The 25826-nt window shown below is 40.4% G+C and overlaps 1 protein-coding gene across 6 annotated transcripts in view; it reads left to right on the top strand.

Moving 5' to 3' along the window:
• The window catches only part of PALLD (palladin, cytoskeletal associated protein), a 286634-nt gene that overhangs the window by 174138 nt on the left and 86670 nt on the right, over positions 1 to 25826 (top strand). The window contains exon 1 of one of the 6 annotated variants that reach the window (XM_073001467.2): positions 25357 to 25698. The exons of 4 other annotated variants lie outside the window; for them this stretch is intronic. The gene's annotated coding sequence lies outside the window, so the exon portion shown is untranslated. Of the gene's footprint in view, positions 1 to 25356; positions 25699 to 25826 lie in introns of those variants that run through there. One more of the 6 variants, XM_078393861.1, reaches the window with a different exon arrangement.

The raw sequence follows: 25826 nt of genomic DNA on the forward strand, positions 1-25826 counted from the left end.
AAGGCCAGGAAGAAGCTTCATTTAGGTTTGGCAGAGAGGTAAATTAGAAATATTTTTCTTTTGTGAAGGCTCATCTGGTTTTTGTGAATTTTTGCTTTAAAAACACACATTCCTTTTGCTATATTTCTATTTTTAAAGGTTACCATTGTTAATGTAATATGCAATTACTAAGGTCCATGGATTAGTGTGAAGGACTGCATTGCTGTGTTTTAACAAGGATTGTAACTTGCCTTTAAATATGAAACATATGTTATACCAAAATCATTGGGGCACAAGCATTCTGCTTTGTGAGGCTGATGTAGCTAAAGCTAAATGTAAATATACAGTTGTCAGTGTTCGTTTACAGAATTCAGAATAAACTCTTGACTAGTTAGGCTGTCCTGGAACAAATGGAGCAGACATTTTAAACTACCATTTTTCGAGGGCAGGGCCAGTGTAGCAGAAGAAAACTTATAAGATTGGATCTAGAGGCCAAAATATTATTGTATAACTCAATTGTTCTAGTCTAGTGGGTCCCAACCATTGAGTCACAATCTTTCTTTACAATACCCACCCAAGTAATTGCAACCCCACCACCACATTTCCATAAAAAGTAGCATGACTTAGTCAACCCTTCTCAGAGATTAGAGGCTTCTTTCTCCTCCAAAGTCCTGTTTCTCAAACATGCACACTAACTTTAATATCCTATTCTAAAATGTCAAGAAAGAAATTATTTAACTAGGGCTAAAATATATATAAAGTAACCCGTACCCCCCCAATAAAACTCTGTGACCCCCGTTGGGGATAATGACCTCCTGGTTGGGAAACACTGTTTTTGTTGTTGTTTAGTTGTTAAGTCATGTCCTATTCTTCATGATCTTAATTGCCAAGAAGGTGCATATAGGGAGATACGGTCCTTGAGGTAGCTGGGATCCAAACTGTATAGGGCTTTATAGGTAATGACCAGCACTTTGAATTGGGCCCAGAAACGGACTGGTAGCCAGTGCAGTTCTTATAATCGGTGCGTTATATGCTCCCTGTAGCTGGCCCCAGTCAGTAATCTGGCTGCAGAGTTTTGCACCAGCTGAAGTTTCCGATTGTCTTCAAAGGCAGCCCCACATAGAGAGCATTATTAGTAATCCTAATAGGTATTTCAAGGTAAGTGAGATATCTAAGGAGTGGCTTTACCAGTGCCAGCCCACAGAGAGTTTTCATGGTTGAAACCCCTCACTCTATTCACTACACCACATAGATATTCCTAATTGTATGTTTGCTGCTTAAATTGTTAAATAATATCTCTAAGCTGTTGGCATATAATACACTGTAAAATCACAACTAAAATACATAAGTAGTACAGTACCAACATAATAAATGGTTATTAAATCACATCAAGGATAATAAAATGGAGAAAAGTTGTAGTCAGTTATGAGCAGAAGAAAACCTCTGTCAACAAATGTTTTGAAAAGGGTTTTGAAACTTACTATAGATTTTGCCTACTAAGCCACGTATACGTATGAAGATGTTCTAGAAGGTTGCTACTAGTAAGCTTAATATTTTGATATGGCTACCTTGTTTTAATTGTAGAATGACCAGTAAAGCCTTCTCTAGAGAACTCAAGACTCTATGTAACTCTTGAAAAATCTGAGTCATAAAAAAAGACTTCTTTGTGATTCTAAAACTTTCAGCAATATAATTTTGTTCTTATTTTGAATGCATGTATAAGAAATGTTAGTAGTAGGGAAAGAGAAAAGATTGGAAAAGTTACTCTGGGACTTGCCCATGGACAATGAGAATGCTGTCTGAGTGGTTATAATCCAAAGAGTAATGTTTCCAAGCTGTGATGAAACTTGAAAAAATATGACATCAGAAAATATCAAGGGTAATTGAATTCAGTGGGGGATTATGACTAAGGGAATGAGCAGGGGGAAGGCCTTTCTTGTATTTTGGGAAAGGCAGAACTTGTTGACCCTTCACCTCTGCTGCTATTGCACGGGGTTTGTATTTAGAAAGCATTTGATAGTTCTGGAAAGCTGCAAGAGAGGCTACAAACAAGTAAAAGTACTATGAATTTGAAAGATCCACTTCCACATAAGGACCATATAAATTTGGCCGTGTATACTGCTTTCAAGCAATCATGGCCCCCAGGGTCAACAAACAGAGTCCTGTTAGACCCTCTATTGGAGAGTTCTTGGACTTTGAAGCAAGCTAAAGTCCAAGAAGAATCCAAAGTCAAGTAGTCACCACAACCAAATACGAAGAGTCCAAGAAGCACAGTCAGGCTAGTCCAAACATTCATTCACAGCTTGAGTTACCAGCAGGACTCGAGATACACAGGAACCAGAAGAGACAGTGCCTCTGACAAATTCCCATTCCCAAGATGAGGTTTATATAAATGAGCTGCTGCTGCCCCACCTCAACTGGCTCAGCTGCAGTTATTTGGTGGGGAGATAGTATTTGGCTTGCTGGTTTCTGAAGGAAGAAGAACTTTCCTTCAAGAGACCCTCTAATCCTTCTTCCATTGGGTACACTTTTCCTCCAACTGAGCACTTCACCTGGGGGTTTCAAGCTGAATTCATGCCTTTATCATAAGATGCTTACATAGGCCAGGCTGGGGTTCACCCTCTGATCTAAACTCCAGGTTGCCTTTACCTGGAAATGGGGCCTGTTAGATCCCTGAGATTCCAGGATTAGGAACAGATACTCCATAATCTGGGGGTTTGGCCTCATGGGCCTCTGAGGTTCTGGGGTTGGCATGGCTGACAGTTTCTCATCCCATGTCATGTTCACAGTGCTCTGGCACATCCTCTCTACACAAATATGGCTGGTCAGGTCATGATATTCTATATGAATGGTTGTAGCCAGCTAAGCATTGCTGGGTTAGGGACATGACATGATATCTGAATCCTGGAAAGCAGAGTGGAGCAACAAATATGTAGTTGGTTTTGTCTCTTCTGCTTGAATGTTCAACAGTTTTGATTTAAGTAAAATATTCTATAAAGAATTTAGCAACAATTGTGAGGAAACTCAATTTTTTCAACCCTATTGGCTTTTCCCTTAGAATCTCAACTATGGATCTCTAATATATGAGGTCAAGTCAGGAGAGTCCATGAAGTTAAAAAAAAAGATATATGAATGAGCAAGTCAACTAAGCAAGGAGTCAAATGCTTGTACAACAAATTCTCAGCCAATGTGACAGCTATAGATGCAATGAGTTCCTTGAACATGGAAATAGTTATGTCATAACAGTGATGCAATCCACTAATACCTTTTAAATAGGCTTTTACCTTTTGGAGTTTGTATGTTGTCACTATAATCCTTGTGAAACACATTTCGTAGTTGAGAAATAGATGTATCAAATAATTAGCCATCCACAGGAGTTGAGTGCTTCTTCAATCTGAACATCTGGCTAAATGGAAGATCTGTTCCAACCTGCTAAAGCTTGGAGAGAGTAATATTGCTTGCACATTCTTTATTCTGTAGCACATAATGACTGCCACAAGGGCAACAACTTGTAAAGCCAGAGGTTTCTGATTCATTCTTAAAGTTATCCTAGCTGGGCTATGTTCAGAGATTTTTCTGGCTACAGTTCACAAATCTCTAAACTTGCATGGTTTTGTGGCTGGCGGATTCTAGCCAATGTAACCTAAAAATGGAGGGAAGGTCACAAGGATTATCAGGGGACTGGAAACCAAACCCTATGAGGAAAGATTGAAAGAACTGGGCATGTTTAGCCTTGAGAAAAAAAGACTGAGGGGAGATGGCACTTTTCAGATATTTGAGGGACAAGATCTGTTCTCAATAATCCCAGGTTGCAGGACATGTAATAAGAGGCTCAAGATACAGAAGGCCAAATTTCTGAATTTTTTTTAAAAAAACTTCTTAACTGTTAGAGCAGTATGATAATGGAACCAGTTGCCTTAGGAGGTGGTGAGCACTCCCAAAGCTGGAGGCATCCAAGAGAAAATTGGACAACCATCTGTCAGATCTACTTTGATTTGGATTCCTGCACTGAGCAGGGGATTGGACTTAAGGGCCTTACAGGCCCCTTCTAACTTCATTATTCTATGAAAAGCTCACTGTTTCAGGATCTGTTTGTGCCTTCATATTTAAAAATTCAAAACTACAGTGTGCTCCGCAAGTATAAAGCATTATTTTCTTTTCAGTTTGTTCTTTGTAAATTTAGTTAGAAATATAATCAAACCGTGTAAAAAAAGAAATTGACACAATTCTTGATAGCTATTATGAGGATAAACAAAAGGAAGATATGTTGTTACAAGTCTCCACTCCACATATTTGGCTGGCAATCAATATAAATAAATTAGTCTAAACTTTCTGAACTTTCCAAGGCACAGTTAGAGTTTCACTTCTACCAACTTTATGTTTACTGCTGCCTGTTGTTTACTAAGATCACTATCAGTTATGTAGTTGCGCAAGTGAGGGTATTCCATCCTGAGGAGATAAAGCTTCACATGACTTTTCCAGTCACCTAATCTTCTGCTGTGGTTCAATTGTGCCTTTGGGTGAGGTGCCCACCCTCCAGAGGGAATGCCTGGAATGCAAAGCAGACCACTTCTGGTTTCTGTCATCCCATTTGAATCATAAATTACTTTTAGGAAAAGCATCCCGACCCTACAGTACATTGACCTAATGCTATTATTTTGGTGGTTATGACAACCACCAAAGGGTTTGGCAATTTAGCACTCTTCAGCTGGTTTAGTTACAGTTCTCATCAGCCCCTGACAGCAAAGTGGGAGGATAGATGTTGTAACCAAAAACATTTGAAAGGTGCCATATTGCCTGGCCTTGTTCAGTAAAGTTGGTTGGTCTAGAAAAAACAGTGGTGGAAGTTCCTTTAGGGAAACATTTTAAGGGAAGGGATAAATGGCTGTCTATTACATTTCGGGGGGGGGGGGGGCATATCCAAATTAGGCATTCCCAGCTAATGTTACAATTGAGATAATATTTAATTGCTGTAGAATTTATAGGATATAGAAGATGGGTATAATATTAATATCACAACAGATAGTTCATGGTGCAGTGTGTATATGCTCTCAATTTTCTTTTCAGATTAATTTGTCTCCCTTGCAGATCAAACCCTGATTTGGCTCCCTTCATCATCCCATCTCACTGACTTGCTGCCTCCTGTACAATGTTGTGAGCCTCCATCCATAGATCTTCAGGCACTCTGTCCACCAAATCTAGTTCCTTAAATCTGTTCTTGATTTCCACTGTGTATTCATAAGGGATTTGGTTTAGATTATACCTTACTAGCCCAGTGGGTTTTCCTAGTGCTTCGCAAAAACTGTTAAATGTATCCCCAGATGCCTAAATGAGACATGGGGTTTTCATAACAATTCCTAAGATTTGGATTGCTCTCTTGGGGACTTTCTGATATGTTAATAGTAATTTTGGATAGTTCCCCTGCCCATCAAATTAGCATAAAGCATAATGACCAGATGCCTTTCAAGACATAATAGTCATTACAGTGGTGCCTTGACTTACGAACGTCTCAACATATGACCATTTTGAATTATGAACAGCTCCGGCCGCAAAATTTTGCTTTGACTTGTGGCCGGAGCTTCCAGTTATGAACAGAAAAAGGTAGGGAATTCAAATTGCTAACCGTTGGTAGGTGAAGAGGCTGCTTCTTTGTAGCTCGTTCGCCCCAATGGTTAGAGTGAGTGCAATCAGAGGAGGCTTCGGACTGCCTGGTAATGGAAGGTGCTACTTTCTACTTTTTAAAAACTGGTGTGGGTGGGTTTTGCAGAGTGGTTTTGGGCTGCGTGGTGGGATTATGTTTCTATGCTGTGATGGGTCTTGCAGGGTTTGTTTGTTTTTTAGTCCTCCCCCCTAATTTCTGATGGTTCTTGCGGGGTTTGTTTGCTTTTTGGGTTTTTTTCCCCCATTTCCGATGGGTCTTGAGAGTTTTGTTTGCTTTTTGGGTTTTTCCCCATTTCTGATAGATATTGGGGGGGGTGTTTGCTTTTTGGGGTTCCCCCCCATTTCCGATGGGTCTTGCACGATTTGTTTGCTTTCTGCTTTGCTTTTTTTGCATTTCTGAAGGGTCTTGCATGGTTTGTTTGCTTTCTGCTTTGCTTTTTTTTTGCATTTTTGAAGGGTCTTGCACAGGTTGTTTGCTTTGCTTTGCTTTTTTCCCTTTGGCCAGAACAACATTGTGTGGGGTTTTTTGTTTTTTTTTGGTTGTCTTTTTCTTTGGCCGGAACGGATTAATTGCATTTCAATGCATTCCTATGTGAAATGGTGCTTCGACTTGCGGCCATTTCAAGTTACGACCAGAATTCTGGAACCAATTTAGTTCGTAAGTCGAGGCACCACTGTATTTGAAAAATTGGATTCTTTGTTTCTATCATGATGGGACTCAAGGGTCTTTGACAGAGTAATTGATGAGGCCTAAGATATGAAAGCTGGAGAATAACTGATTCAAGAATCAAAGCACTTCTAAGAGGAGTGTTTAAGATGGGTGGAAGTTGTGTTGTGTCTAACACAAGCAAGTAGGCTGTTCAGTTTCTCAGCCGAAGGAGATGGTAGCAATAACAGAAGTTGAGTGAGTTGGGCAGCAGGTAGAAGCTAGAACAACAGATCAACCTTTAATTGATTGGTGCACTAGAGATGAACATGAATTAATGCTATGCCTGTCAGTTGTCTTTTGTTTTGTTTTGTTTTGTTTTGTTTTGTTTTGCTTTAACATTTGTCGGGATGAGGGGATGGAAAGAGGGCACCAACAAAAAGTCTAGTGGAGGAGCTTCAGATACATTTTTATTGTACGGGGGAGTGGAAGTTACACTTACCTTATTGAGTATACAATGTGGTGTGGGGTACAATTTATTTATTTTTACAATGTCCTGCTCATTCCAAGAGTAGCACAAAGGTCTTAGTCCAGACACTTTGAGCTCAGCCCAGTTCCTGGAAAACCATACACCATGGTGTGGTCATGTGAGCATTCCACAAAGTGCTTTTAGTCTGAAAGCTCACATGTTAAGATGCCCACATGCCCAACTGAAATGTTCCACTCAGTCTGCGGAAGAGTAATGGCAGGAGAGGAGACACAATGTCATAAACTTTATCCAGGGGCAGGAGAAATTCTCAAGAGGTCTCTCTCTCTCTCTCTCTCTCTCTCAGCAGTGGTTGTAGCACAACTTTGTACTGTATTTCCTTTCTAAAGAATTTTTTCCAGGTAGCAATAATAGCATCTGTGTTGGCAGCATGGCCTTCATTTTGTTTCCCCTTCAATGCCCTCCACCTACTTTCACTCTAGGGTGTTGTGGGGGTGGTATGAAGAAAACCACTGAAAAAGCATAAGTGAAATTTCAGAAATCAAAATTTTTCTGGGAAACTTGGGAAAAGACTCTGAGGCTGTTGTACTTTAAATTCATTGTGGGGAAACACTGCCATTGGTGGCATCACCACCAGTGGTGGCAATTTTTGGAAATTAATTCTCCCTTCCAATCCCACAAGCCCCCAGTATATTCACCATAACTACCATAACAGGGCTCCAAGATAATCTTGGGGGGGGGGGAGAAGAGATTTTTAATTCCTGGGAAGGGGAGTTGATGACTCATTAGCCTTATGCAGCATAAATTATGCTGCCAAATTTCAGCCATTGTGTCCCACCTAATTCATGATTTGTGCTTTGCTCCCTGGAGGATCTCTTTGGAGATAGCTATCTGCAAAGTCTGTTGATGTTTGCACATCTGCCTTGCTATTGATGCAGCTGTTGTATGGTCAGCCTCCAGTGAAATTCAGCACTGTATTAAATACAGTGCTTTTCATTTTTAGAGAAAGTAATCTTATGATCAGCTTACTAACGCACTTGCTTCAGATGTCTGACAAGGTACGGTGTTGGAAGAGTAAATAAAACGTCATACAATAGGAGTGTAGTACATGCAGAGGCATGTTAAGCAAGGAGAGTACAGACAGTTTTCCTTATTGTGTAGGAAGATGAGCAGTTCCCATAAACAAGAGTGCCCCTGCTTCAACCAGAGATATTTTGAAAGGGCACACTTAGGCTTAGTCAGTGTTGTAGCCCTGTCACATGTCACCCTTAGTGACTGGGGCAGCAGAACTACACATCCTCCAAATTGCACTGCCCCTTCTGCCTTCTCTATTGCCATGCTCTACGTAACGTGTAGTATGGCAGGGGGCTTTCTTGTACTTAGAGGGGGTCCCCATGCTCAGTTTAAAATCTTGATTATGCAGGGTTCTCAACTTCTTGAATACAGGAAGGCACTTATTCCAAAAGTTATAGTGAAGTTGAAAAAATAATGCAAGTGTCGGCAAGAGAACTGCCATGATCATATGGGACTGAATTAAATGATGGGGCCCACTGCTCTCTTCCCTTGTTCATATACCCAATTTGTGAACAGGGTACAGTACGTGAGTTAACTCAGTGGCTGTTCTAAAAGTTATAATTGCAAATACTGTACAGAATATCATCTTCAGATTCTGTTGCTTTCACCTCCCCTGCTTAAGGGAGAAAAGACCAAGGTGCTCACACATGCAAAAGCACAGGTTTGGTTTAAACTATGGTTTATATTCAAGAAGATTCAAAGGCTCAGTGACTGTTAACATGCTTATAGCAAATGTCAGTGGCAAGGTGTGGAAACATAAAATATTATTTATTTCTTTTGTAGCCTAAAGCTTGATTTTGTAAGATTAGGCATTCACCTAGTCTTAAATTATTAGAAATAATCCATTGTTCTGTAAATTTCTCCCAGAAGTAAGAAACTGTAGTAGAAAAGCTTATACAGTACTTTGCCCAGGCAATCTGCTCAGTCTGTAAAACTGTACTTAACTATACTTTTGGGTGCCTCTTCCATTTTATTTCCAGTGGGAAGGCAGAAATCTAAGGTCAGGAGTGGGGAACATGGGGACCACATGGACATGATTGTTCAGTAATGGCCATAATTACTGACCATTAGTCATGCTGGCTGGGACTAAAAGGAGCTGGAGTTCAATAGCTTAACAAAGGATAGAGATTCCCCCTCTCTCCCTCCCTTACACTGTCAAGGTTGCAAGCGGAGCTTCCCCACCTCCTTACTTGTCTTCTGTTTTGATCATGTTTTTGCATTGCATTAAATGGTAGAGAAAACTGATTTGAAAACTAAATATACGTTCATCTTTCAGCTTTGAAAAATGGTGGCTGTAGTTTTAAATTAACATGTCAGAGAATAAATGAACTGACAGGGTTGGGAGGTGAGGTTGAACAAATGTACTCATACATGCTTAAGCTGTGCAGAAATATGTAAGCCAAAAGTGTTCTACAATGTACACAAATTTAGCCTTCATTACCACCCACCCACCCCAGTGACACAAAGATATGCACAGCCATATTTTTTGCTCTGATTTCTGGGTTCTGTAAAATGAAAATCCAAGTGTTGTGCTCCCTTCAGTGTATAGGCAGCAGAGCAAAACTTTCCGAACAGCTGAAATCTCCCTGCTGCCTTGCTGGTTTCCAAAAAGAAAGGTACTCCATAAATGGACATAAGGGTTATGTGATTGGTTTACAAGCTACAAAGGAGGCTGAGTCAGAGTGACCTACCCGAAGCCAGACTGTATGTAAGAAGAGGGGGGAGGGATGGCGGAGAGGCGTGCAGCCTTACCAGAATGTTTGAACAAGACAAAAAGACTGTTCCAGCAACCAAATAAGGAAGTCAGTGCGCTGGTATTTCAGCATACAAGCATGTTAAGGATTTTGGGAAAGCGAGGAGAGAGAGTTAAGTACTCGCCTCCCAACATGCAAGGAAAGAGCAGGAAATCTATCAATCTTGTCTTGTTAATCCAATGTCAGCAAACTCAAGAGGACACCACCTTGTTATCACTGCTCAGTGCAAGGGGGTGGGTGGAGAATAGGGTGAGGTAAAAGGAACTATAGTGAACAACACATCTCCTAAAAGCTGAATCGGGAGAGGGTGTGCCCTTCCACCCCTCAGTGCCGACTCCAAGCTTTATAGATGTCAGACAGAAAAGTTTTGTCGGTAATAATGACAAAGACTGTTTTAACTGGGCAGTCAAAACCCAAAGGGAAACAGACACACAAAGACAAAAGCCATGTGGCACCTTAAAAATTAACTATAGGAGGAAGATGCCAAAAATTGTGTGGGCCCACTTAGTTTCTATTGAAGTTTCTTAAGTCACTGATATAACAATGATTTTGGCTAATATTAAGTGGATAGCAAATAATATTCTTGAAATTTTTTTTAGAAATATGGTGTCAATCTACTCTTTTAAAAGTCCATTTTAACAAGTCTGTTTTTATGCACATATGTGGCAGTCCAAATGTTGTTTAGATGTCGGGTAATAAAAATTGCAGAGGAGGAAGTAATGAAAGAGTCTTCTCCCTTTGTTCTCTGGCAACTAACTTAAAAGGTGTTGGTGTTTGTTTTTTAACAGCTAGGCTGTTCTTTTTCTGTTTGGTGGTTATCCTGGCCTATCACTGATTCATTTATTTATCACCTTTTTTATTCCATCTTGCCTCCAGTGAGTTCAAGAGTGCATATGTGGCACTCCTCTTACCCACATCTGTCCTCACAATAACCATGTGAGAGAAGCACAACTCGTTGTCTCTTATCCAGGGACCATGCACTTTTGCTTTTTAAACTATTCTAAACAGCTTCATGAAATACTAAAAGCAAAAACAAAAATGTGTATTTTTAAGATGGTCTGTATTCAATATACCATCTAATTTTCAGTCCTGCTGGGCAGTGCTGCACCTCTCCCGCACGCAACTTTGCCTCTGCGTGCGCATGCGACTCTTCCACCACCACCCTGGGTTCTATATCTACCAGAACCTAATGCAATCACTGCGTGGAGGAGGAAGACAGCTACTCAGGGAGGCAGAGGCATGCATGCACATGTACATACTCACAGCTTAGACAGAACCTTGTCTGTACTGGATTGGAGCATGGGCAAGCTTGGTTTCTTTGGTGGGGACTCAGGAGAGCGTCTTCTCTGTCACTGCTCTTAGACTCTGGAACTCCCTCCCACTGGCCCCATCTTTGCTGTCCTTCCACAAGCAAGTGAAGACCTTTCTCTTTAGGCACACTTTTCCTTTTTCAAAGCCAGGTTTCCTGAGTCCTAGTCCATCACTCTGCCCGGTACATCACAGTGTATGTTTACTTCATCTATAACCTTTTGCAGATTAATATATTCCCTGTCAAGCTTCTACTGATTTCTCTAAGTAGCTTCATCATGTAGACAAACGATTGTGAGTTTAGCATGTGTCTAAGGGGTTTTAATTTTATTTTGCAACTGTGTTGTGTTTAGTTGCTTTGTGGTTTTAACAAATTGTTACATGGGCACAGAGTTAACTGCTTTATACAGAGATAGTATATAAGATATCACACTTCTACCATTAACACATTTAGTCAGTATGCCTGACACTGACTCAAAGCAGTTCTCTAACATTTCAGATCTACCTAAAATGGCTCAGAAAGTGATCTATAAGTAATTCTCTTCTGCTACAATGTATTTTGGTTTTTGGTTTTATATCGGTTGAAATTTTCTTGTGTGGGATCTACCTGTGCTGCAGGAATGATAGCCAATGATTAAAGGTTTCTTTTTGTAATATCAGAATGCATGCAATTTTGTTGCATTGTGTATGGGTCATGTACACACAGAAATCACAAAAGGAAGCTTTTAAACCAGGCTTGTCCAGCCCGAGGGCCGCATGCGGCCCAGGTCAGCTCGTAATGTGGCCCAGTGCAATTTTTTATTTTAAAAGAAATTCCAAAGTTTCAAGTTACACTGCCGGCGCTTGCGGCCGGAATATGGCCGGGGCATGTCTCAACAGTAGAGGGGAAGAGAGGGAAGGAAGGAAGGAGTGGGAGGGGAGGGGACAGGGGGGCTGCGTGACTGCATTGCGCCGTCCCTGTCAATAGGTGGACCCCCTCCCGGCCCCATAAAGCCACCGGAGTCAAGGCTGGCAGCCTCTGCTGTCTGAGATCGCAGCTGCCGGTAAGCGCGCTTGGAGTGGGGCTGCGGAGGACAGCTAGGGTTGCCCCCCCATGAGGCCCAAACCAAATGTATGTGCGGCCCAAACCAAATTTTCATGTTCTAATGTGGCCCAGGGAAGGTGAAAGGTTGGACACCCCTGTTTTAAACAGTAGCAATCTGCTGTGGCTGATAACATCATTCCTGTTCCACAGGCTGAGTTGCACAACAGGATTGCAGGCATTCTATTGTATTTTTAAATCTTTAATTGTTTTAGTTGTCTTCTGAAGACTTTATCCTAGAAGGCAACATATTCTAAATGTGAGTGTTGGTTGTGTTGTTTTATTTAAAAAATGAGTATACTCTGAAAGATGATTTTATTTATTTATTTATTTATTGATTGATTGATTGATTGATTGATTTGATTTGATTTGATTTGATTTGATTTGATTTGATTTGATTTGATTTGATTTGATTTATATCCCGCCCATCTAGTATATTCTACCACTCTGGGTGGCTTACGATTGCAATTCCTGTATGGTGGCTTCTTTTTTAAGCCCTTCAAGACCTTCCACTGGTACTGTGAAACCTCTGGCACAAGCCACTTCTTTTCATGCCCTTTTGCAATTAATTTTGAACAAGCAGTGCTTTCCCCATATGAAATTGTGCCTGGGCTTTGTGATATGCAGCAGAGAGCCCTTTCTTGATCCTGAAAGCTTCAGAAGTATATTTGTTGAGTATCCAAGAGACAGTTTTAGATACAGTCAGACACAGATTTGTCCCACAGTTTGATCTGGTTTGGGGACAGGTTGATTCGCTCCTTTTTTCCAGTGACCACTTGATGAATACGGTCAGTTGCAACCAGCCTGTCCTTGGTTCATGCCTATCCACACCTTTTTGAGTCTCTGTCAGAGGCCACCTTTTCTTTTCTTTTCTTATATTTTATTTTATTTTTGCAGGTAGGATCATTCTGTTTTGGTTTGGCTCCAGCATGAGTGGTCTCCGGGATCGAATCAGAGCAGATGACTGAAGTTGTCATTTTGCTTAAGCTGCTTCATAATATGGAGAAATTGACAGCTTGTACTCTCCTGTGGAGGGGGGAGAGAGGGGATGAAAAAACACCTTTTTAAAATTCCATGTAAAGTAGCACTGAATTGGTTGCTCAGCAAAACAATTAAATGCTATGCTGCTTAGAAATAACTTTTGAAAATGAAAGCTTTATCCCACACCTCTATAGAGAAAGAAACAAGGTGGGCTAAGGAGAGGCTTCTTTGTCTTTTGTTTGTTGGGTTTCCCCCCCTTTCCTTTTAAAGCAGTAGTTCTCAATCTTGGGTAACGCAGGTGTTTTCGGATGGCAACTCCTAAAAGCCTTTTCCACCAGCAGTGCAGACTGGAGTTTCTGAGAGTTGCAATCCAAGAACACCTTGGGTTACCCAAGGCTGGGAATCACTGCTTTAATGGGAGGAAGGGCCAAATAGGGTTGAAGTGCAGGGTGGTTTCCTGCACCAAAACCACGTGATCCTTGTATGTGGATGCAAAGATCACCCCAAATGACATACTGTACTTCAAAGCAGTCATGTTTAACATTATCTAGACTGGTCCAACCAGGAACAAATTAGCTGTCTGGTTGCACCATTTGTCAGTAACTAAATCCTACCCTGTTTCCCCCAAAATAGGACATAACCTGAAAATAAGCCCTAGTATGATTTTTCAGGATGCTTGTAATATAAACCCTACCCCCCCAAAAAAAAAACCCAGTTAAGTGAAACCCCACCCTCCACCATTGCGCAGCAACCAGAAAAAGATGATATGACCGTATTTGAATAAATGTAGATTGTTGTACATTTAAAAAAAAATAAAACATCCCCTGAAAATAAGTCCTAATGCGTTTTTTGGAACAAAAATTAATATAAGACCATATCTTATTTTGGGGGAAACATGGTAGATTTGCCCCCTCCCTGTAGCCATTCTGTTAAAAAAAGACCTTTTTATTCAGATGGGCTTTTAAATGCTACCAAGTGCTAAGAAAATGAGACTTTAACAGTTTTATGCTATACTTTCTTTATTGGTGTGCTTTTTAGATGAGATTTTTCATATATAAATATATGTAGTGTGTTTAATTGTGTTTTAACATTATGGCAGAAATCCAGTTCGTCTTCATATAATGTAAGGTTACACCTTTATAAATGTGCCAGATGTTACATCCGGTCAACTAGCATTGTGCAGTTGATTATGTGGTTCCCATTGCAGTCATCGCAGGGCAAAACTGCAGAAGTACTTCATGAATTTCTGCCCTGGCACAATTTTCAGTAAAGCTTCTGTACCTTCATACTGCACACACAGGGCTGCAAAACAAGAATAAACCCTATGAATCCTAATATTCTTTTTGTTGTTGTGTTCCATTAAGTCACCTTGGACTGACAGCAACCCTATAAATGATAGATCTCCAAAATGTTCTGTTCTCTACTGACCAACTCAGCTCTTCTAAACTTAAGCCTGTTATTCCTTTCAAGAGTCAGCCCATCTCATATCTGATCTTCCTCTTTTCCTGCTGCTTTCCTCGTTTTCCAGCATTTTTGTCTTTTCCAGAGAATCTTGCCTTCTCATGATGTGCTCAAAGCAAGACAATCTCAATTTCAACATTTTTGCCTCCAAAGATATATCAGACTTGATTTGATCTAGGACCCACTTGTTCATCCTTCTGTCAGTCCAGGATACCCACAGTCCTCTCACCAGCACAATATTTAAAACAATCAATGTTTTTCCCTGTTAGCTTTCTTAACTGCCCCCTTTTCAGAAATACAAGAGTGTGGATGATCTTGGTCTTGGTCTCTGCTGAAACATCCTTATACTTGATGAGCTTTTCTAATTCCTTCATTGCTGCCCTTCCTTGTCTCCTGATTTCTTGACTGCAGTCTCCATTTGGATTGATGATTGAACAAGATGTACAAAATCTCTATTTCAGTTTCTTCATTGTCAGCACTCAAGTTGTATTGTTCTTTTTTCTTTATAGTATTACACATGTTAATGACATTATGCAAGAAATAAGTACCATATTTTCCATGTATAAGACGACCCAATGTAAAACAACCCCCCCTTTTCCAACTCCAAATAAGAAAATTTTATCTCTGCTTTCCCCCTCCACTTCCTAAGCCCTGCAAAAGCAGGATCAAAGGGCTGCAGAAGTGGAGGGGGAAAGCAGCGATAAGAGGGCTGCAAGATCACAGCCCTTTGATCCTGCAGGCCTTTCAAGGCTGCTTTCCCGAGGGGGAAAGCAACGATGAGGAGGAAAGCAGCCATGAAAGGAGTGCAGGATCAAAGGGCTGCAATCCTGCATCCTTTTCATGGCTGCTTTCCGCCTGCACTTCCTAAGCCCCATGGGGCTTAGGAAGTGGAGGGGGAAAGCAGAGATGAAAGGGCTGCAGGATCGCAAACCTTTGATCCTGCAGCCCTGTCATGACTGCTTTACCCTTCCACTTCATGAGCCCCATGGGATGTAAGATGTGGAGGGGTAAAGCAGCCATGAAAGGGCTGCAGTATTGCAGTTCTTTGATCCTGCGTCTCTTCCATGACTGCTTTACCCCTGCACTTCCTAAACCCCATGGGGCTTAGGAAGTGCAGGGGGAAAGCAGCGATGAAAGAGCTGGAGGATCAAAGGGCTGCAATCCTGCAGCACTTTGATCCCTTCCCCCCTTATTTCCGTGTATAAGATGACCCTCAATTTTTAGTATAAAGATTTTAGATTAAAGTATCATCTTATACACGGAAATATATGGTAAATTCTGAAATATGTAAATAGTAAATCAGAATGTGTGAGGAAATTGAGCATGGCTTTAAAATTAAAATAGACTTTCTTTAATTATGCAGTGGATAAAAATGGTTCAGTCAGGAACCTGCAGAATGGATTGAGCTACATGATTCCCTCAGCAGACCACCCCTTATTTGTTGGTTTACCTCAAATAGCACTTACTGTTTCAATCATTCACTCAGAGACTCTGGTAATGAGAAAGAATAAAATGTTTCCATTTACTTACAGTTCTTTATAGGTAAAAACAAACATATTGCATGTACAGTGATGCCTCGCAAGACAAAAATAATTCATTCTGCGAGTCGTTTCGTATTACGAAAATTTTGTCGTGTGAAGCGTGGTTTCCCATAGGAATGCACTGAAATTTAATTAATGTGTTCCGATTCGTCTTGCGAAGCATGGCCATAGAAAAATTTGTCTTGCAAGTCACCAAAAATATCGCAAAACGCTTTCATCTTGTGGGTTTTTCATTTCACGAGGCATTCGTCTTGCGAGGCATCACTGCAAATGTTAACTTGTTACATCACTTAGCTTCACTGGTTAACTAATTTCATTACCAATTAACTGACTGATTATATAGCTGACAAAATACATCATTCTGTCTTCAGACTACATTGCCAACACTGATAGAACCCTAACTGGGAAAAGAATTTGAGATACAGAGGGAAATATTGACATTCACCCCAGTCCAGAAAGGTCCCACCCAAACAAAACCTCGCAAAGACATCATATGTAGGTTGCAATATATCCAACAAATTGTACCTCATTGACCTAATATGAACTTGGCAAAGGAGCTTATGAAGCACCTTTATGCAGTTTCAGAGTTCTTCAGAGATCCTTCAGAACTCTAACTCTCATGAACTTCATGGGGCTTGTGCTTCCAGGATACAAAACAGAAACATTTCTCAGAGCAAAATAAATTATTCAGCCCCTGCAGTGAACAATTTTAAGGGATCTTCATTGCTATATTATTCTTGAGCTCCAGCATACCTTTGGTGAGGAAGCAGAGCTTTGAGATCAAAGCAAAAGGCTTGGCTGATAGAAACAAGAATGCCAGTCGCTGAGCTTGTCTGCATTAATATGTCTGCATTAATCTCTTACAGAGAAAATACTATCTTCACATTGGCTGGGAATGATGAGCATCAGTGTTACTTGACAGGAAGCCCTTAGTTCTTTTTAATTTTTGGTAGTAGCAGTTGAAATTTCATTAATTTACCTTTCAGTGTGCCAAAACAGAGTTTGGTGATCTGCAACCATTGACTGAGCTGGCCAAATCTGATGGGCATCCAGCAACATTGAGGGGCACATATATATTCTTTGTTGTGCATAGATTTCTATATGTTTTGCTGAAATATCCTTATAATGATGAGTGTCTCACTAGAGTGATGTAAGAAGGAAGAAGCAAAGCACTTTTGCTTGCTGTAGATATTATCATATCTATATCACGTTCTCCATATTTTTCCAAGTACTGAGAGAAATGCAGTGGTTGAACTGTGGAACTGGAATAGGACAGTGAAAAAATCTTGTGATACCTTTGTAAAAGCTATTCATTTACAACTATGCCACTAGAGCAGTGGTCCCCAACCTTGGGCCTCCAGATGTTCTTGGACTTCAACTCCCAGAAATCCTGGCCAGCAGAGGTGGTGTTGAAGGTTTCTGGGAGTTATAGTCCAAGAACATCTGGAGGCCCAAGGTTGAGGACCACTGCACTAGAGGATATAGGGTGATTCTAAATTAGCAGCATCTATTGCTCACAATGAAACTATATTGTGCCTCTATTCTTTGTTTGTTTGTTTTTTGCTTAACAGATTTTTCTGTGATGAAAAATATAAAAAGGGAAGGAAATAAAGTGAAACTATAAACTGAAGTAATGCCATCTAGATTCTGTGAAAGGGCCATTCTGAGGACAAAGTATGAGTATAGTCTGGAAGTTTCCCTAGTGAGAAGCAGAAAGATTTCCCACAGGAGGCTGCCCCGTTGCTAAATTCCACATTATATTTCTTAAGGGCAATTGTTCAACCTTCTCAGAATTGCAACTTTGTGATGCTTCTCAGTTCTCTGTCTCTGTTTCTGTTGAAATTCCCATCTGTAATTATTGTCTGTTCTGATAAATACACACACTGATGGGACAGTGACCCCAATTAGATTGACAAGGAAAACATCTTCATCAGTAACTGGCTGTTGAGGAATCAAGTCATTCATCATCTTTAAGTTACTACAGTACTCTCACTCTCTTGCAGGGAAAAACAAGAAACACATTTAGTATAGTGTAGAGTTTCATGAATAAGAGAGAGAGGAGGTTGTAAACAGTGAGGCTGATGGGCATCATGACATGTTGAGATATAAAAATATAGGATGTGGCCCTTCCAAATTTTAAGATAAGGAAAAAGAACATTCAGGAGGGCTGGAGCTGATAACTCTAGGCTGATCCTGGAACAGAAACTATTATCTCAGTTTTGATTGATTTAGTAATTGACTAGTGTAATAACTGATAGTCTTCTTGTAGCTAAATAACATCAGGTTACAAGTTTACATCTCACTGTAGTGTCAAACCCAAAGTCACATTTGAACACTCCCCCATCATCTGTGTCTCCTTTATTTGTTCTTTTTAAATTGCTCCAGTTCATGTATCCAGAGAAAATTACATAATCAAATTTAGGAATTGTGCAGAGATGGAAACAAAAGCGACCCACCCTCACTGACGACAACCCTATGGAGGAAAAAAGCTATAAAGAATCTCATCGCACCTTCGAGATAATGTTTTATTTTGTCATAGAGTTCTTTCTTTTTGTTTTTTTAAATGGACTATGGTTTGAGTAAGTGTTCATCGCATTTATGAATCCTGACATCACATTTATAGATCCAGCTTCTAAAACACACTGCCTGATGCTAGGGGAGACATTTCACACATTATAATGAAGACCAAAATCCTGTTGGGCTCTACCTGTGGGCACAGTGGGAATGACAGTAGCAGATTGCCACTGATTAAAGACTTAATTGTGCACATGACATTGTTGCATTGCACGTGAGCCATACACTTCCTAAAATTGCAAAAGGAAGCGTTTAATTAGTGGTTATGTGTTGCTGGATTTCACCCATGGTTATTTTCCTGATATGGAGATATTATCATGTTCATGTTCTTATTATAATCAAAAAGCAGCCTTAATTTTACCTCCCTAACTACAAAAAGTACAAAACAGATAAGATAAGGGTGACAGTTATTAAGCATAGTAGTGATCTTGCATTACTTAAAGCATAGTTCTGCTATAAATAGTTTCCTGGTTTGAGTTGAGGGAACAGCTTGAAAGGACAGCACAACACCTATTTTAACAATTATGAATAATGCTGAAGTAAAGTGATTATTCTTAGCTAGGACATTTGTCATTTTGCATTTTTAAATTGTTTATTAAGGATTCTAGAGCCTTGAACCATTTTTAAAGTCATTTTACATCCCTTTATTGATAAATAAGCAATTGGTATCACTCTGGAAGAGCTAACAGTGTTGTATTCACAATTACTTCTAAAATAAAGTTGAAGGGGTTTTCCATGGCCCGCCCAGCCTGGAATAAAGAGTCGAGACACAGAAGTTGGCTAAAACTAGGGACACAACTTTATTAAACTATTTAAACTTTTAATTCCCCTTTCACAAGGGGGCCCACCATAGTGCAAATTCATCTGACTCTGGTGTTCCACTTTAACCGGATCAGGCCACCAAGAGCAAGTTCCTGTTGCCAGAGTACGGTGACCTCTGTCAAACGCGTCTTCAGCCATCCGAAAACCATGAGTCGTCCCCCCCCCCCATTGCTTCAGTCACCAAGCCTCAAGACCCTAGGTCAGTGATGGCGAATCTTTCTGAGTCTGAGTACCCAAATTGCAACACAAAACCAACTTATTTATTTCAAAGTGCCAACACTGCAATTAAAACCCGAATGCTGAGGTTTTAGTTTAGAAAAAACAACTGCTCCTGCGCTGCAAGGGTTAAATGCTTATATTCCCCCCCCTCCAGATGGGCAGTATTAACAAAGAAATACTTACTGGTTCTTCAATCCCCCATTGGGCTAGACTGGTAATGGTCACCATTGCACCCCTCCGCTGGACCACTGCACCGGTAGTGCCAAAATCTGGGATTGGAGGACAGGTAAGTATTTCTCAATGGTGACTTATGGCTCACGTGCCCACAGAGAGGGCTCTGCGTGCCAGCTGTGGCACACGTGCCATAAGTTCGCCATCACTACCCTAGGTGCACTGCCGCCCAAAGACCGAGCCAGGGGGATCCAGCCTGATAAAAAAAGTTATTCACCTGACTCCCCCTCCCCTCAACCTCCATGCCACAAGCCTGTACTTGGCAGTTCTGAGCGGGCAGGCAAAGTGCTACCGTGGCGGCAGCTCCATGCCACATGGAGCGTCCACAACTGTTTTTAAAAATGGCAAGCATTTTTCTGGTTACCATAGGTTCATGAGTTCTATGATACAGTGGTGCCTCGCTTGGCAACGATAATCTGTTCCAGCAAAATCGCTGTAGAACGAAATCGTCGTCAAGCGAAAGTAAAAAGCCCATTGAAACACATTGAAAACCACTCAATGCGTTCCAATGGGCGAAATACCTCAGCGTCCAGCAAAGATCCTCCATAGGGCGGCCATTTTCCGCTGCCTGTAAAGAGAGGAAACACAGCGGGGAGCCATTTTGAAAGCCTGATGATCAGCTGTTTTGATCATCGTAAAGCGAAAAATCGGTTACCAAAGCAGGGAACCGATCATCGTAAAGCGTTTTTTCTATCTAAACATCGTTTTGTGATCGCAGAAACCTAATCGTTAAGCGGATTCGTCGTGGAGTGGGGTAATCATTAAGCGGGGCACCACTGTATTTGTTTTAGCAAGATATAATAGTTTAAAAATAAGCCCTGACTCTGCTCCATTTCAGTGAAGTTAAAATAATGTGATATTTACCAGATTCCACATAAGGTTTAGAAATATTTGTGATTTGGTTCAGATGCTCATATCTTGGATTAATGAAATGAGATATGAGGAGACTTTTTACTTACATATGCAACTCCGAGTAGACATGTCTAGAGGGGCGGGGTATAAATTAAATAAATAAATAAATAAATAAACTCCATTAGTCCTTTCATAGTTTTACTATTCCTGCCGCAAATCCTCTGATGAACTGTGGTTCCCATTTTGATTAAACAAGGAAAGTGGTTGCTTGCTTAAGGAGAAGCCAGGATATTAAACTGTAACTTGAAGTTTGTTTGATAACCTGCTTATTCAGGTTAACCCTCCAGATGTTGTTGGGCTGTGACTGCCATGTTCCCTGTGCTGCCTAGGACTGATGCAAGTTACAGACCAACAAGGGCCATATATCCTCCTTTCCTGTACTTACATTTAGTAAATCCAGTCTAAACACCATACAACAGCACTGCTACTAAGATATGTATACATTTCAAAGTCTTCATACATTCACTTCTTCAAACATATGAGTTAGACTACTGAGGCAACATGGTAAAACATTCACTAAGAGACAGTGGTGTTTGGTTTTATTTTATACCTCATAAGGATTTATGACCTCTGGTATTCAGTTCTTTTGGAGCTAGATTCTATAAACAGCAACATGATTAAAGGAAAGTGTCAATGGAGGCTTGTCTGTGGGGCAGATGTCAGTTAAGGGAGACAACTATTTTATACATATAAAATAATACAGATATCTACACATTAATATATGTAGCTATTTGTAAGGCCTCATTGGACAGCCACTTTGCTTTCTTGCATTTCCTTTTCTTTGGGATGGTTTTTGTTGCTGCCTCCTGTACAATGTTACGAGCCTCTATCCAAAGTTCTTTGGGCACTCTGGAAAGTAGTGTTTGTGATAACCAGCTTGTTTTCTTGAGAAAACTCTATTAGCCTTTGCCCTGCTTCGTTTTGAACTCTAAGGCCAAACTTACCTGTTGTTCCTTTTATCTATCGACTCCCTAATTTAGCATTCCAATCCCCTATAATGAGAAGAACATCTTTCTTTGGTGTCAGTTCTAGAAGGTATTGTAAGTCTTCATAAAATTGGTCAATTTCAGTCTCTTCAGCATCAGTGGTTGGTGCATAAACTTGAATTATTGTGATGTTGAAAGGTCTGCCTTGGATTTGTATTGAAATCATTCTATCATTTTTGAAATTATATCCCAGCTTTTCCCACTCTTTTGTTGACTATGAGGGCTACTTCATTCCCTCTACAGGCTTCTTGCCCACAATAGTAGATATGATAATCATCTGAATTGAATTCGCCCATTTCTGTACATTTTAGTTCACTGACGCCCAGGATGTCAAATTTTATACTTGCCATCTCCTGTTTGACCACCTCCAGCTTCCCAAGGTTCATACGTAGATCTTACATTCCAGGTTCCTTTGCAGTATTTTTCTTTCCAGCATTGGACTTTCCTTTCACTTCCAGGCACGTCCACAGCTGAGCATCCTTTCGGCTTTGGCCCAACCACTTCATTAGCTCTGGAGCTACTTGTACTTGTCCTCCGCTCTTCCTCAGTAACATTTTGGGCGCCTTCCGATCTGAGGGGGCCATCTTCCAGTGTCATATCTTTTAGCCTTTTGTTTCTGTTCATGGGGTATTCTGTTCATGGCAAAGATACTGGAGTGGCTTGCCAATTCCTGCTCCAAGTGGATTGCATTTAGTTGGAACTCTCCACTATGAGAGAGTTGGTTGTCCCTGCACGGCATAGCCCACAGCTTCTCTGAGTTACTCAAGCCCCTTCGCAATGACAAGGCAGCAATCCATGAAGAGGTTTTCATGCCTATACCTGCTAATTCAACTAATCAAAACCTTGACAGTCCCATTCCTTTGTTACTAACCCATTGCCCTTTTGTCTATTATCTATGTCCCCACTGATTATGGGGATATGCTTAAATATAGAGGACATATATGTGTACCCCTTGTTCTGAAAAAAATGGGTTTTGATCAGTGAAACTCACATTGAATTAGTCTCTGAAATGCCACAATTTTTTTGATTCCCCCCCCTTTAATTTTATCAATAAGCATGGCATGGAGGTGATACTGTTTATTTCTGTGTTTGATGATTTTGGCATATCAAGCTGATATTGCAGCCAAAAGAGCAGGTTACATGTTTTTATTCTAGTCAGTCATGAATTCTGTTTCAAAAATTGACAACAGTTGGAAGGAAATGGAAGCATGGACTTAATGTGGTTGCAGGATCCAGATGGGTTGGGAGATCAATATTATATGTGTACAGGCTCAGTCTTTATCTGCTCTTCATAGAAAGGTGATGAGGTAGAACAGCTCTTGCCTATATTACTGTATTGCTAGAATGTTTCATACGGGGGTTTGTCTGCAGATTGCTCACTTCTTCAATTGGTAACATTTGATTATCACTAGATTTAGGCCATATCTCAAGTTAGTACAGTTAGATATGTACAGTATTATTGTACAGTCTTTACTGTATGTTGAGTTTGTTCTACATACATCCACCAACATTATTAAAACCATTTTGATGGGGTGGTGGTGGTTTTCTGCTTAGTGTGAGAGATTTGAATCTGTGTGTACCAGTTCTGACCCCAAGCCTTATCCACAAGCCATCACCCCCTCCCCACTTTAATTTACACTTGATAGAATCTTGGGGAATCATTTGCTAAAATAAACATCCTCATCAGGTTAGTTTCAAAGTATGACCAAGTGGCTAAAAGTGCTGCAGCAAATGAATGCAAGGGGTTGTTCATTTTGCAGAGGATTATGGCTTACCAGTATTTGTGTTTACACTGCACTGCAAAGCCATGTCTTTGAAAACTATTTCTCTAGGCATCTCTGGAGAAAAATCCTTATCAAGTCACTTCCTTCCTTCCTTCCTTCATTTATTGCATTTATATGCCGCCCATCTAGACATAGTCTACTCTGGGCGGCTCACAACATACAAGATAAAAACAATTTAAAATATACACAGTTTTACATTTAAAAAAAACAAAACGATATAAAATAATATCGTAAATTTACAATTACCTGTAATTTAAAGCAAACAGTTCCAAGATGGCATGAGTTAAAAGGAAAGAAATAAGAAATAAGCATCACTTAATTGACTGGAGGGAAGGCCTGCTTGAATAGCCAAGTTTTCAGTGGGCTTTTGAAGACTCCCAGCGAGGGTGCCAGCCGAATTTCAGTAGGGAGGGTGTTCCACAGCCGCCTCTGTAAAGTTTTGTTTTGTGGGGAGGGTGGGTTGGAACAATTTCTAAAAGCTAATTTCACAACTAATTAAAGTTGTCTAACTGAAAGCCTCTGATGCAGACTCCACACACCCCAGAACAAAATAACATAATCCTTCCAGGGACAACAAAAAGTACAGAAGGCAGGGGAGGGGGGAGGCACAAATCACATTGGATTGGATCTTGTGTTATCTGGTCAGCAGGGAGGGGGAAATGAAATAGTGAATATTGATCTGGGTGCTTTTGCTTCCATCTGGACAAGACCTCACTTGAATAATTTACATGTGTATTTTCTCGGAGTGTGTGTATTGGCATTGTAAGGCATCACAGTGGGTTAAAATTGTAGATTGGAGGGATGTGATAATCAAACAGTACTGTTTTTGACAGATATGCAACAGTAAGCTCTTTCGACAATGGGTACCAGATTGGCAGCACCACTGTGGCTTCATCAAACAAGTGTGTCATATATTTTTAATGAAACACAGTTGCATTTAAGGGAAAGTTTATAGTCACTGAGATCTACAGTATCTTGGATATTTTAATGAAGGTTGTTCCTACATCATTTCAGGTAACACCTTTATAGGCTCCTAACAATAGCCACAACACATTCATTTACCTAGCTATCTGTACCATCCTTTGCCAGCAATAGCTCACTGCATTTAGTGTAGAGAAAACAGGACAATCTTTATTCAAGATGGTAATTGGACAAAAATAATCAGAAATGGCAACACACAAAAGTCAGCTTCAGAATACTTCAGCTTCCCAGAACACTGTTACTAATCTCAAAGTGACTCTTGTAGAACATCAGAATCAGAAATTGTTTCTGAAAATACAATACAAGCCTTTTCCTTGCTCTGCGTTTTACCCCTCAAAGAGAGCCTGTGACAGACAGTTAACTACTCTAGCTATGTCAGGATAACTACCCTGTATGTCATTTACTGGTTCCAAGATCATTACTGGTGTTAATACTGTAATTCCATTTTCAGTCTCTATCCTTCACACGCACAAACACACAAGGCAATTAAACATTTCACTTTGTGTGACTGAGGGGATGGATTGTTTGTAATCCATGACAACTCATGCTGAAATAAACCTGTTAGTCTTTAAAGGGCATTTGTTTTTATTTTTGTTTCACTTTTGCCACCATAAATGTTGGTCTTTTTTTTCTTCTGTAAGCTGTAAAAATTGCCTCAAGACTATCACAAAATGCTTTAAAGCTGTTCCCAATATACAAACAGCAGAGAATCCAGGTTATGACTTTCTCATGCTTCACTTATTAGAAATTACAGTACCTACAATTTGTAATGGAAGGTATGAAAAGGGGGCTGTTGCTAAAACAGCCAGCTAACACAAATGTGGCCAGGAGCCCTCACAAACATAGTTTCCCCCATGCACTCCCAAGAAATTTTGCCTACACTTAAGAAGAGACTGACAAAGCAGGCTGTGAAAACAGAAACTCTGAAGAAATGAAAGAACACAACACCCACCCCATCCTCTTTTGAAGCATTGCTTTTTTACTGACTGCTTGAGTTCTCAGGAACTTTGAGGGACTCTTATTGTGAAATAACTAGAACTAGAAAGCTTTAGTGAAGAATCACTGAGTCATGAAGTTGGTGTTCTCTCCTCTGACTAATCTGTATATATTATTGAGTACCTGCTCAACTCAGCTTCAGTTCACAAAAGTGCAGGCTTTTACGGTTGGAGCTGCTCTTGCTTCTTCCATGGAAAAGTGACACAGTCGTTTGAGTGAGGTAAGAGGATTTTGTGTATATTTGTGTGTGTAGGTAGAGGGTGGTTTTTGTGTGCCAGGTAAGTAAATATTCCAAACAGCAGGGATGGAGAGTAACAGTTGAAAGGAATTACGCAGGCACAAATGATG

Source organism: Pogona vitticeps, chromosome 5 (assembly GCF_051106095.1).
Source record: "Pogona vitticeps strain Pit_001003342236 chromosome 5, PviZW2.1, whole genome shotgun sequence".
NCBI lineage: Eukaryota > Metazoa > Chordata > Lepidosauria > Squamata > Agamidae > Pogona > Pogona vitticeps.